General features: G+C 40.5%; 8 non-coding genes across 8 annotated transcripts; all 8 read right to left on the reverse strand.

The window, feature by feature from the left end:
* Positions 1-252: 252 nt before the first annotated feature.
* Positions 253-324, reverse strand: trnam-cau. Its single transcript has one exon. It is a non-coding gene; the product is annotated as a tRNA-Met (tRNA).
* A 584-nt stretch (positions 325-908) lies between these two features.
* trnal-uag lies at positions 909-990 on the reverse strand. The gene has a single exon. It is a non-coding gene; the product is annotated as a tRNA-Leu (tRNA).
* A 1,451-nt stretch (positions 991-2,441) lies between these two features.
* On the reverse strand, positions 2,442-2,523 carry trnal-aag. The gene has a single exon. It is a non-coding gene; the product is annotated as a tRNA-Leu (tRNA).
* A 994-nt stretch (positions 2,524-3,517) lies between these two features.
* Positions 3,518-3,589, reverse strand: trnam-cau. Its single transcript has one exon. It is a non-coding gene; the product is annotated as a tRNA-Met (tRNA).
* A 592-nt stretch (positions 3,590-4,181) lies between these two features.
* On the reverse strand, positions 4,182-4,263 carry trnal-uag. Its single transcript has one exon. It is a non-coding gene; the product is annotated as a tRNA-Leu (tRNA).
* A 1,755-nt stretch (positions 4,264-6,018) lies between these two features.
* trnal-aag lies at positions 6,019-6,100 on the reverse strand. Its single transcript has one exon. It is a non-coding gene; the product is annotated as a tRNA-Leu (tRNA).
* Positions 6,101-9,292: 3,192 nt separating this feature from the next.
* trnam-cau lies at positions 9,293-9,364 on the reverse strand. Its single transcript has one exon. It is a non-coding gene; the product is annotated as a tRNA-Met (tRNA).
* Positions 9,365-10,501: 1,137 nt separating this feature from the next.
* On the reverse strand, positions 10,502-10,573 carry trnam-cau. Its single transcript has one exon. It is a non-coding gene; the product is annotated as a tRNA-Met (tRNA).
* Positions 10,574-13,359: the final 2,786 nt, after the last annotated feature.

The raw sequence follows: 13,359 nt of genomic DNA on the forward strand, positions 1-13,359 counted from the left end.
AAGCATTGCATTTCTCTCAAATGAACAGTCCAAAACCAATGGAGCAGGTGAAAGTGTTTGTGATTGGTACATAACGAATCACTTCAAGTGATCAAAACAGATTGTCAGAATGAGCGAAATCATGTCATTAAGGGTGGAGCCTTTAGCAGGTGGAGACATTTCACTTTAGACACTTGTGGCAACAGGTAGCTTGTCAAATGGATATAGCGTTAGACAGGATATAGACATCATGCTGATCCAAAGCATTGCATTTAGCAGAGGATGGTTTCGATCCATCGACCTCTGGGTTATGGGCCCAGCACGCTTCCGCTGCGCCACTCTGCTCTTCCTTTTAGGTGAAAGGGCTGGAAAATCTGTGGTTCAAATATTGTGGGAATGTTTGGGAACCTATGGCAACCAAGGTTCCAGCAGCTTATGGGTTGCAAAGTTAAGCTTTTTGTAGACCATGCAACAATCTTTTTTGTGATTTTCCTGATTACCTCCAATAATCTTGAAGGAACCTAGTGAAACAATAATTAGCTGGGACATTTCACTTTGGACAATCTTGTGGCAATGGATTCTTAGTCTTTTCAAAATATGGTAATGCGATCCAAAGCATTTAGTATTAGCAGACTATAGTTTTAATCATCCTCTGGTTTCGGAGTGTTTTCGATTCAATAATAAATGCTTAGTTGACGTTAGACACTTGTGGCAATGAATGAGTATTTCACGTTGAACACTTGTGATTGTGTGTGGTCTTTTGGAAATGCGAGTACAGCAATGAAAGTTAAGAGTCGGCAAGGAGGGTACCATGTTGCTATTTACCATTCTTGTTGCTTTACCAAGATACATTATAAGACCTCTGTGCATCTCATAGGTATGTTGGGGCATCGGATAAGTTGCTTTACCAGATATGTGACATTCGCAAATGGCAGTGGTGGGATTTGAACCCACGCCTCCAGAGAGACTGGAGCCTAAATCCAGCGCCTTAGACCACTCGGCCACACTACCTGCACGCATCAGCTCTCCACGTGGTGGCCCACATTGGGACCGTAACAGTGCAACTTTCAGTGCAGCAAAACCTTCGCAAGTAAAGAGCCAATACTTTATTAATACATGTTATCAACACCCTTTACTCTTTGTCTTATTTCTCTGGCATCATTTATTTTAGAATATTGTAACCAGCAGCAAGTGAGTAGGTTTAGGTCTGTGAATGTGGGCTGAGCATTTACCTGGGCTGAACTTGTGAACAATCCATTTTGCATATTCACTGTAAAGAGCCATTACCCCTCCCACTGCCAACAATTGTTCCCAAAACAATAGGACATACATTTTTTGATTGGAAATGAACAGTCCAAAAACAATGGAGCCAAAAACAGTCCAAAAACAATGGAGCAGTGTTTGTGATTGGTACATAACGAATCACTTCAAGTGATCAAAAGGGATTGTCAGAATGAGCCTTTAGCAGGTGGAGACATTTCACTTTAGACACTTGTGGCAACAGATAGCTTGTCAATATGGATATAGCAATAGACAGGATATAGACTTCACGCTGATCCAAAGCATTGCATTTCTCGCAAATGAACAGACCAAAAACAATGGAGCAGGTGAAAGTGTTTGTGATTGGTACATAACGAATCACTTCAAGTGATCAAAAGGGATTGTCAGAATGAGCAACAAGGGTGGAGCTTTAGCAGGTGGAGACATTTCACTTTAGACACTTGTGGCAACAGGTAGCTTGTCAAATGGATATAGCATTAGACAGGATATAGACATCATGCTGATCCAAAGCATTGCATTTAGCAGAGGATGGTTTCGATCCATCGACCTCTGGGTTATATGGGCCCAGCACGCTCACAGCCACTCTGCTCTTCTTTTTAGGTGAAAGGGCTGGAAAATCTGTGGTTCAAATATTGTGGGAATGTTTGGGAACCTATGGCAACCAAGGTTCCAGCAGCTTTTGGGTTGCAATGTTAAGCTTTTTGTAGACCATGCAACAATCTTTTTTGTGATTTTCCTGATTACCTCCAATAATCTTGAAGGAACCTAGTGAAACAATAATTAGCTGGGACATTTCACTTTGGACAATCTTGTGGCAATGGATTCTTAGTCTTTTCAAAATATGGTAATGCGATCCAAAGCATTTAGTATTAGCAGACTATAGTTTTAATCATCCTCTGGTTTCGGAGTGTTTTCGATTCAATAATAAATGCTTAGTTGACGTTAGACACTTGTGGCAATGAATGAGTATTTCACGTTGAACACTTGTGATTGTGTGTGGTCTTTTCGAAACAGGGCAATGCGAGTACAGCAATGAAAGTTAAGAGTCTGCAAGGAGGGTACCATGTTGCCATTTACCATTCTAGTTGCTTTACCAAGATACATTATAAGACCTCTGTGCATCTCATAGGTATGTTGGGGCATCGGATAATTTGCTTTAACAGATGTGTGACATTAGCAAATGGCAGTGGTGGGATTTGAACCCACGCCTCCAGAGAGACTGGAGCCTTAATCCAGCGCCTTAGACCACTCGGCCACACTACCTGCACGCATCAGCTCTCCACGTGGTGGCACACATTGGGACCGTAACAGTGCAACTTTCAGTGCAGCAAAACCTTCGCAAGTAAAGAGCCAATACTTTATTAATACATGTTATCAACACCCTTTACTCTTTGTCTTATTTCTCTGGCATCATTTATTTTAGAATATTGTAACCAGCAGCAAGTGAGTAGGTTTAGGTCTGTGAATGTGGGCTGAGCATTTACCTGGGCTGAACTTGTGAACAACCCATTTTGCATATTCACTGTAAAGAGCCATTACCCCTCCCACTGCCAACAATTGTTCCCAAAACAATAGGACATACATTTTTTGATTGGAAATGAACAGTCCAAAAACAATGGAGCAGTGTTTGTGATTGGTACATAACGAATCACTTCAAGTGATCAAAGGGGATTGTCAGAATGAGTGAAGTCATGTCATTAAGGGTGGAGCCTTTAGCAGGTGGAGACATTTCACTTTAGACACTTGTGACAACAGATAGTTTGTCAATATGGATATAGCAATAGACAGGATATAGACTTCACGCTGATCCAAAGCATTGCATTGCTTGCAAATGAACAGACCAAAAACAATGGAGCAGGTGAAAGTGTTTGTGATTGGTACATAACGAATCACTGCAAGTGATCAAAAGGGATTGTCAGAATAAAAGAGCCTTTAGCAGGTGGAGACATTTCACTTTAGACAGTTGTGGCCACAGATAGCTTGTCAAATGGATATAGCAATAGACAGGATATAGACTTCACGCTGATCCAAAGCATTGCATTGCTTGCAAATGAACAGTCCAAAACCAATGGAGCAGGTGAACATGTTTGCGATTGGTACATAACGAATCACTTCAAGTGATCAAAAGGGATTGTCAGAATGAGCCTTTAGCAGGTGGAGACATTTCACTTTAGACACTTGTGGCAACAGGTAGCTTGTCAAATGGATATAGCATTAGACAGGATATAGACATCATGCTGATCCAAAGCATTGCATTTAGCAGAGGATGGTTTCGATCCATCGACCTCTGGGTTATGGGCCCAGCACGCTTCCGCTGCGCCACTCTGCTCTTCTTTTTAGTAGAAAGGGCTGGAAAATCTGTGGTTCAAATATTGTGGGAATGTTTGGGAACCTATGGCAACCAAGGTTCCAGCAGCTTATGGGTTGCAAAGTTAAGCTTTTTGTAGACCATGCAACAATCTTTTTTGTGATTTTCCTGATTACCTCCAATAATCTTGAAGGAACCTAGTGAAACAATAATTAGCTGGGACATTTCACTTTGGACAATCTTGTGGCAATGGATTCTTAGTCTTTTCAAAATATGGTAATGCGATCCAAAGCATTTAGTATTAGCAGACTATAGTTTTAATCATCCTCTGGTTTCGGAGTGTTTTCGATTCAATAATAAATGCTTAGTTGACGTTAGACACTTGTGGCAATGAATGAGTATTTCACGTTGAACACTTGTGATTGTGTGTGGTCTTTTGGAAACAGGGCAATGCGAGTACAGCAATGAAAGTTAAGAGTCTGCAAGGAGGGTACCATGTTGCCATTTACCATTCTAGTTGCTTTACCAAGACACATTATAAGACCTCTGTGAAACTCATAGGTATGTTAGGGAATCGGATAAGTTGCTTTACCAGATATGTGACATTCGCAAATGGCAGTGGTGGGATTTGAACCCACGCCTCCAGAGAGACTGGAGCCTAAATCCAGCGCCTTAGACCACTCGGCCACACTAACTGCACGCATCAGCTCTCCACGTGGTGGCCCACATTGGGACCGTAACAGTGCAACTTTCAGTGCAGCAAAACCTTCGCAAGTAAAGAGCAATACTTTATTAATACATGTTATCAACACCCTTTACTCTTTGTCTTATTTCTCTGGCATCATTTATTTTAGAATATTGTAACCAGCAGCAAGTGAGTAGGTTTAGGTCTGTGAATGTGGGCTGAGCATTTACCTGGGCTGAACTTGTGAACAACCGATTTTGCATATTCACTGTAAAGAGCCATTACCCCTCCCACTGCCAACAATTGTTCCCAAAACAATAGGACATACATTTTTTGATTGGAAATGAACAGTCCAAAAACAATGGAGCAGTGTTTGTGATTGGTACATAACGAATCACTTCAAGTGATCAAAGGGGATTGTCAGAATGAGTGAAGTCATGTCATTAAGGGTGGAGCCTTTAGCAGGTGGAGACATTTCACTTTAGACACTTGTGACAACAGATAGTTTGTCAATATGGATATAGCAATAGACAGGATATGGACTTCACGCTGATCCAAAGCATTGCATTGCTTGCAAATGAACAGACCAAAAACAATGGAGCAGGTGAAAGTGTTTGTGATTGGTACATAACGAATCACTTCAAGTGATCAAAAGGGATTGTCAGAATGAGCAAAGCCTTTAGCAGGTGGAGACATTTCACCTTAGACACTTGTGGCAACAGATAGCTTGTCAAATGGATATAGCAATAGACAGGATATAGACTTCACACTGATCCAAAGCATTGCATTTCTTGCAAATGAACAGTCCAAAACCAATGGAGCAGGTGAAAGTGACACTTGTGGCAACAGATAGCTTGTCAAATGGATATAGCAATAGATAGGATATAGACTTCACGCTGATCCAAAGCATTGCTTGCAAATGAACAGTCCAAAACCAATGGAGCAGGTGAAAGTGTTTGTGATTGGTACATAACGAATCACTTCAAGTGATTGTCAAAATGAGCATTTAGCAGGTGAAGACATTTCACTTTAGACACTTGTGGCAACAGGTAGCTTGTCAAATGGATATAGCGTTAGACAGGATATAGACATCATGCTGATCCAAAGCATTGCATTTAGCAGAGGATGACTTCTATCCATCGACCTCTGGGTTATTGGGCCCAGCACGCTTCCGCTGCGCCACTCTGCTCTTCTTTTAGTAGAAAGGGCTGGAAAATCTGTGGTTCAAATATTGTGGGAATGTTTGGGAACCTATGGCAACCAAGGTTCCAGCAGCTTATGGGTTGCAAAGTTAAGCTTTTTGTAGACCATGCAACAATCTTTTTGTGATTTTCCTGATTACCTCCAATAATCTTGAAGGAACCTACGTGAAACAATAATTAGCTGGGGATATTTCACTTTGGACAATCTTGTGGCAATGGATTCTTAGTCTTTTCAAAATATGGTAATGCGATCCAAAGCATTTAGTATTAGCAGACTATAGTTTTAATCATCCTCTGGTTTGAGTGTTTTCGATTCAATAATAAATGCTTAGTTGACGTTAGACACTTGTGGCAATGAATGAGTATTTCACGTTGAACACTTGTGATTGTGTGTGGTCTTTTGGAAACAGGGCAATGAAAGTTAAGAGTCGGCAAGGAGGGTACCATGTTGCCACTTACCATTCTAGTTGCTTTACCAAGATACATTATAAGACCTCTGTGCATCTCATAGGTATGTTGGGGCATCGGATAATTTGCTTTAACAGATGTGTGACATTAGCAAATGGCAGTGGTGGGATTTGAACCCACGCCTCCAGAGAGACTGGAGCCTTAATCCAGCGCCTTAGACCACTCGGCCACACTACCTGCACGCATCAGCTCTCCACGTGGTGGCACACATTGGGACCGTAACTAACAGTGCAACTTTCAGTGCAGCAAAACCTTCGCAAGTAAAGAGCCAATACTTTATTAATACATGTTATCAACACCCTTTACTCTTTGTCTTATTTCTCTGGCATCATTTATTTTAGAATATTGTAACCAGCAGCAAGTGAGTAGGTTTAGGTCTGTGAATGTGGGCTGAGCATTTACCTGGGCTGAACTTGTGAACAATCCATTTTGCATATTCACTGTAAAAGAGCCATTACCTCTCCCACTGCCAACAATTGTTCCCAAAACGATAGGACATACATTTTTTGATTGGAAATGAACAGTCCAAAAACAATGGAGCCAAAAACAGTCCAAAAACAATGGAGCAGTGTTTGTGATTGGTACATAACGAATCACTTCAAGTGATCAAAGGGGATTGTCAGAATGAGTGAAGTCATGTCATTAAGGGTGGAGCCTTTAGCAGGTGGAGACATTTCACTTTAGACACTTGTGGCCATAGATAGTTTGTCAATATGGATATAGCAATAGACAGGATATAGACTTCACGCTGATCCAAAGCATTGCATGGCTTGCAAATGAACAGACCAAAAACAATGGAGCAGGTGAAAGTGTTTGTGATTGGTACATAACGTTTCACTTCAAGTAATCAAAAGGGATTGTCAGAATGAGCGAAGTCATGTCATTAAGGGTGGAGCCTTTAGCAGGTGGAGACATTTCACTTTAGACACTTGTGGCAACAGATAGCTTGTCAAATGGATATAGCAATAGACAGGATATAGACTTCACGCTGATCCAAAGCATTGCATTTCTTGCAAATGAACAGTCCAAAACCAATGGAGCAGGTGAAAGTGACACTTGTGGCAACAGATAGCTTGTCAAATGGATATAGCAATAGATAGGATATAGACTTCACGCTGATCCAAAGCATTGCTTGCAAATGAACAGTCCAAAACCAATGGAGCAGGTGAAAGTGTTTGTGATTGGTACATAACGAATCACTTCAAGTGATCAAAAGGTATTGTCAGAATGAGCCTTTAGCAGGTGGAGACATTTCACTTTAGACACTTGTGGCAACAGGTAGCTTGTCAAATGGATATAGCGTTAGACAGGATATAGACATCATGCTGATCCGAAGCATTGAATTTAGCAGAGGATGGTTTCGATCCATCGACCTCTGGGTTAAGGGTGATGCTTCCGCTGCGCCACTCTGCTCTTGTTTTTAGGTGAAAGGGCTGGAAAATCTGTGGTTCAAATATTGTGGGAATGTTTGGGAACCTATGGCAACCAAGGTCAAATGGATATAGCAATAGATAGGATATAGACTTCAGTCTGATCCAAAGCATTGCTTGCAAATGAACAGTCCAAAACCAATGGAGCAGGTGAAAGTGTTTGGTACATAACGAATGACTTCAAGTGATTGTCAGAATGAGCCTTTAGCAGATATTTCACTTTAGACACTTGTGGCAACAGGTAGCTTGTCAAATGGATATAGCGTTAGACAGGATATAGACATCATGCTGATCCAAAGCATTGCCTTTAGCACAGGATGGTTTTCGATCCATCGACCTCTGGGTTATGGGCCCAGCACGCTTCGCCACTCTGCTCTTCTTTTTAGGTGAAAGGGCTGGAAAATCTGTGGTTCAAATATTGTGGGAATGTTTGGGAACCTATGGCAACCAAGGTTCCAGCAGCTTATGGGTTGCAAAGTTAAGCTTTTTGTAGACCATGCAACAATCTTTTTTGTGATTTTCCTGATTACCTCCAATAATCTTGAAGGAACCTAGTGAAACAATAATTAGCTGGCAATGGATTCTTAGTCTTTTCAAAATATGGTAATGCGATCCAAAGCATTTAGTATTAGCAGACTATAGTTTTAATCATCCTCTGGTTTCGGAGTGTTTTCGATTCAATAATAAATGCTTAGTTGACGTTAGACACTTGTGGCAATGAATGAGTATTTCACGTTGAACACGTGATTGTGAGTGGTCTTTTGGAAATGCGAGTACAGCAATGAAAGTTAAGAGTCGGCAAGGAGGGTACCATGTTGCCTCTTACCATTCTTGTTGCTTTACCAAGATACATTATAAGACCTCTGTGCATCTCATAGGTATGTTGGGGCATCGGATAAGTTGCTTTTACCTGGGCTGAACTTGTGAACAACCCATTTTGCATATTCACTGTAAAGAGCCATTACCCCTCCCACTGCCAACAATTGTTCCCAAAACAATAGGACATACATTTTTTGATTTGAAATGAACAGTCCAAAAACAATGGAGCCAAAAACAGTCCAAAAACAATGGAGCAGTGTTTGTGATTGGTACATAACGAATCACTTCAAGTGATCAAAGGGGATTGTCAGAATGAGTGAAGTCATGTCATTAAGGGTGGAGCCTTTAGCAGGTGGAGACATTTCACTTTAGACACTTGTGACAACAGATAGTTTGTCAATATGGATATAGCAATAGACAGGATATGGACTTCACGCTGATCCAAAGCATTGCATTGCTTGCAAATGAACAGACCAAAAACAATGGAGCAGGTGAAAGTGTTTGTGATTGGTACATAACGAATCACTTCAAGTGATCAAAAGGGATTGTCAGAATGAGCCTTTAGCAGGTGGAGACATTTCACCTTAGACACTTGTGGCAACAGGTAGCTTGTCAAATGGATATAGCAATAGACAGGATATAGACTTCACGCTGATCCAAAGCATTGCATTGCTTGCAAATGAACAGACCAAAAACAATGGAGCAGGTGAAAGTGTTTGTGATTGGTACATAACGAATCACTTCAAGTGATCAAAAGGGATTGTCAGAATGAGCCTTTAGCAGGTGGAGACATTTCACCTTAGACACTTGTGGCAACAGGTAGCTTGTCAAATGGATATAGCAATAGACAGGATATAGACTTTACGCTGATCCAAAGCATTGCATTGCTTGCAAATGAACAGACCAAAAACAATGGAGCAGGTGAACGTGTTTGCGATTGGTACATAACGAATCACTTCAAGTGATCAAAAGGGATTGTCAGAATGAGCGAAATCATGTCATTAAGACCTTTAACAGGTGGAGACATTTCACTTTAGACACTTGTGGCAACAGGTAGCTTGTCAAATGGATATAGCATTAGACAGGATATAGACATCATGCTGATCCAAAGCATTGCATTTAGCAGAGGATGGTTTCGATCCATCGACCTCTGGGTTATGGGCCCAGCACGCTTCCGCTGCGCCACTCTGCTCTTCTTTTTAGTAGAAAGGGCTGGAAAATCTGTGGTTCAAATATTGTGGGAATGTTTGGGAACCTATGGCAACCAAGGTTCCAGCAGCTTATGGGTTGCAAAGTTAAGCTTTTTGTAGACCATGCAACAATCTTTTTTGTGATTTTCCTGATTACCTCCAATAATCTTGAAGGAACCTACTGAAACAATAATTAACTGGGACATTTCACTTTGGACAATCTTGTGGCAATGGATTCTTAGTCTTTTCAAAATATGGTAATGCGATCCAAAGCATTTAGTATTAGCAGACTATAGTTTTAATCATCCTCTGGTTTCGGAGTGTTTTCGATTCAATAATAAATGCTTAGTTGACGTTAGACACTTGTGGCAATGAATGAGTATTTCACGTTGAACACGTGATTGTGAGTGGTCTTTTGGAAATGCGAGTACAGCAATGAAAGTTAAGAGTCGGCAAGGAGGGTACCATGTTGCCTCTTACCATTCTTGTTGCTTTACCAAGATACATTATAAGACCTCTGTGCATCTCATAGGTATGTTGGGGCATCGGATAAGTTGCTTTTACCTGGGCTGAACTTGTGAACAACCCATTTTGCATATTCACTGTAAAGAGCCATTACCCCTTCCACTGCCAACAATTGTTCCCAAAACAATAGGACATACATTTTTGATTGGAAATGAACAGTCAAAAAATGGAGCCAAAAACAGTCCAAAACAATGGAGCAGTGTTTGTGATTGGTACATAACGAATCACTTCAAGTGATCAAAGGGGATTGTCAGAATGAGTGAAGTCATGTCATTAAGGGTGGAGCCTTTAGCAGGTGGAGACATTTCACTTTAGACACTTGTGACAACAGATAGTTTGTCAATATGGATATAGCAATAGACAGGATATAGACTTCACGCTGATCCAAAGCATTGCATTGCTTGCAAATGAACAGACCAAAAACAATGGAGCAGGTGAAAGTGTTTGTGATTGGTACATAACGAATCACTTCAAGTGATCAAAAGGGATTGTCAGAATGAGCCTTTAGCAGGTGGAGACATTTCACCTTAGACACTTGTGGCAACAGGTAGCTTGTCAAATGGATATAGCATTAGACAGGATATAGACATCATGCTGATCCAAAGCATTGCATTTAGCAGAGGATGGTTTCGATCCATCGACCTCTGGGTTATGGGCCCAGCACGCTTCCGCTGCGCCACTCTGCTCTTCTTTTTAGTAGAAAGGGCTGGAAAATCTGTGGTTCAAATATTGTGGGAATGTTTGGGAACCTATGACAACCAAGGTTCCAGCAGCTTATGGGTTGCAAAGTTAAGCTTTTTGTAGACCATGCAACAATCTTTTTTGTGATTTTCCTGATTACCTCCAATAATCTTGAAGGAACCTAGTGAAACAATAATTAGCTGGGACATTTCACTTTGGACAATCTTGTGGCAATGGATTCTTAGTCTTTTCAAAATATGGTAATGCGATCCAAAGCATTTAGTATTAGCAGACTATAGTTTTAATCATCCTCTGGTTTCGGAGTGTTTTCGATTCAATAATAAATGCTTAGTTGACGTTAGACACTTGTGGCAATGAATGAGTATTTCACGTTGAACACTTGTGATTGTGTGTGGTCTTTTGGAAACAGGGCAATGCGAGTACAGCAATGAAAGTTAAGAGTCTGCAAGGAGGGTACCATGTTGCCATTTACCATTCTAGTTGCTTCACCAAGACACATTATAAGACCTCTGTGAAACTCATAGGTATGTTAGGGCATCGGATAAGTTGCTTTACCAGATATGTGACATTCGCAAATGGCAGTGGTGGGATTTGAACCCACGCCTCCAGAGAGACTGGAGCCTAAATCCTAGCAGCCGCCCGAGCGACTGTCTAATGTTGAAAAATGTCGGCCAATTGCTGTCGTAGTTTTAACATTCCCAACCAATGGCGTTCGCGGCTTCAACATTCTGCAACCAATCACATTCGCGGCTTCAACATTGCTTCAACATTCAGCGACGAATCGTCTTCCCAGCTCCAAGCTACGATTTTTGTTTTTCCGGAGGGGGCCGCCATCGTTCATATTTACTCAAGCGAAATGGTGAGTGTTTATTACAGTGCTGTATGTATATAATGTATATTTAAGTATATAAGTAATTTAGCATTGTCATTGTGTCATATCGATTGATTTAGTTATCTAACGTTATTACGTTATCAAACTCTCCGTCTCGTCTGCCGAAGTTTGCTAATGTAAAGGTGGATTTTAGGTAACGTTAGCTTATGAGTAACGTTACCGTGTTTTGACAACAAAAAACGTTGACTGTGAAGGAGAATATTTAAAACCAATTTGTAAATGTAGATGTATAAACGAATATGACGTTAGTACATGGTTGTCACGTGAATAATATAGCTAACTTCTGTTTAATGCCACTATTTTTAGCTTTCATCCACGTAACGTTAACACCTTTATGGTGGGTATACGTTAGTTTAGTGTCCCCAAATTCAATACAATGTCCTTAATTATGAACCTGCTAAACCACCTGTTTAACAGGTGTTATGGTTAGGGCAACAACCTGTCTCAAATAATACCCTCATCATTTGGGACACTCAGTTTTTGGCAAATAATTTGGGACACTAAACCTTTATGGTGATCATTTACCATTAGTGTTAACGTCACGCAATCACAGTATTAATAGTATGTACACTGTTCAAGTTTTAAAGCAGGGTATTATTTACAATATTGCGGCCTTTCTAACTATTCTGAGAAGAGATGACATAAATGTAGGCTTAGTATGATAAGTTAATGACAACGTCAATATTATATCCATTGTATGTAACGCCAGATTATTCATAAGATTATTAATATTATGACTATGGTATTAACACTGTCTTCTGTCTATCTGCCTAAAAAAAATATACAACTAGCTTTCTAATTAATGATAATCAGCACACACTAACAATACATATTTATAATGGAATCTGGTTAATTCATGAGCTTTTTTCAAACACAGCCTAGGTATCTTATGCCACCCACTGCATTTTTCATATGATTATTACAATATAACGCCCATGGTCTGACTTACATGTTCCAGCACTTATGTTGTTTTTATGTATTGATGTCACCAAACTAGGCAAAATCACACAAAGGCATGGGAGACTCGGAGTGGATGGCACGCTTGAGAAAGTTTGCCAGCACGGGGGCCTGGCCTGCAGGTGAGGGAAACAGGCCAGCCCCCAGGCAGACGAAGTGGTACGAGCTGTATCAAAGGGTATGAGTATATTCATGGCACAGTATATTAATCGTTATTTACTCTTAAGACATTTTGCTTATTATAACTTGTATCAAATATAATACAATGCTAGGTTCCAATTAGTTAATAAACATTTTAATGAGCAAATCATTTTACATCGAATCTCTCTCTGTCCGCGACACAAATGAAAATCAGTTTTTGTATCGGTGTTTAATTCAATCAAATGTTACAACTTCTTTTTTTTTTTTTTTTTTTAGATTGAGAAATGCCCGATGCAAAACAAGGGACTTAAATATCCTTGTTTGCCCAAGTGAGGAAGTTAGCAGTAGTAGTTCCACACTCAAGAAGGTAACTACTGGTATATTTAAGAGTCAAATGTGTATTATTGCATATTACACAAACTAATCAGTGATGTATCTATGCTGCCATGAAACAACAATAACTTCTGTTCAGGCAGCAGCAGGTTACAACAACAGACTGAAGCTTACGAGTCGGTGCAGGCATTAATGGCCCAACACACTGCAACAGCCGGGTCTGGTCCAGCGACTGTGGGGCAGCAGAGTGCAGCACTGGGACTGCAGGAGTGCGGTGATTGGGCCATAAGCAGCGACCACCATTGAATTTGTCAATGGTAATTGGGCAGGATTATTGACACTCATAAATTGGGCATTTTAGAATGTTTGGAGACCCAATTATAGTTTGACAATATTTGTTTTGACTTCACGCTGATCCAAAGCATTGCATTGCTTGCAAATGAACAG

Source organism: Perca fluviatilis, chromosome 14 (assembly GCF_010015445.1).
Source record: "Perca fluviatilis chromosome 14, GENO_Pfluv_1.0, whole genome shotgun sequence".
Classification (NCBI taxonomy): domain Eukaryota; kingdom Metazoa; phylum Chordata; class Actinopteri; order Perciformes; family Percidae; genus Perca; species Perca fluviatilis.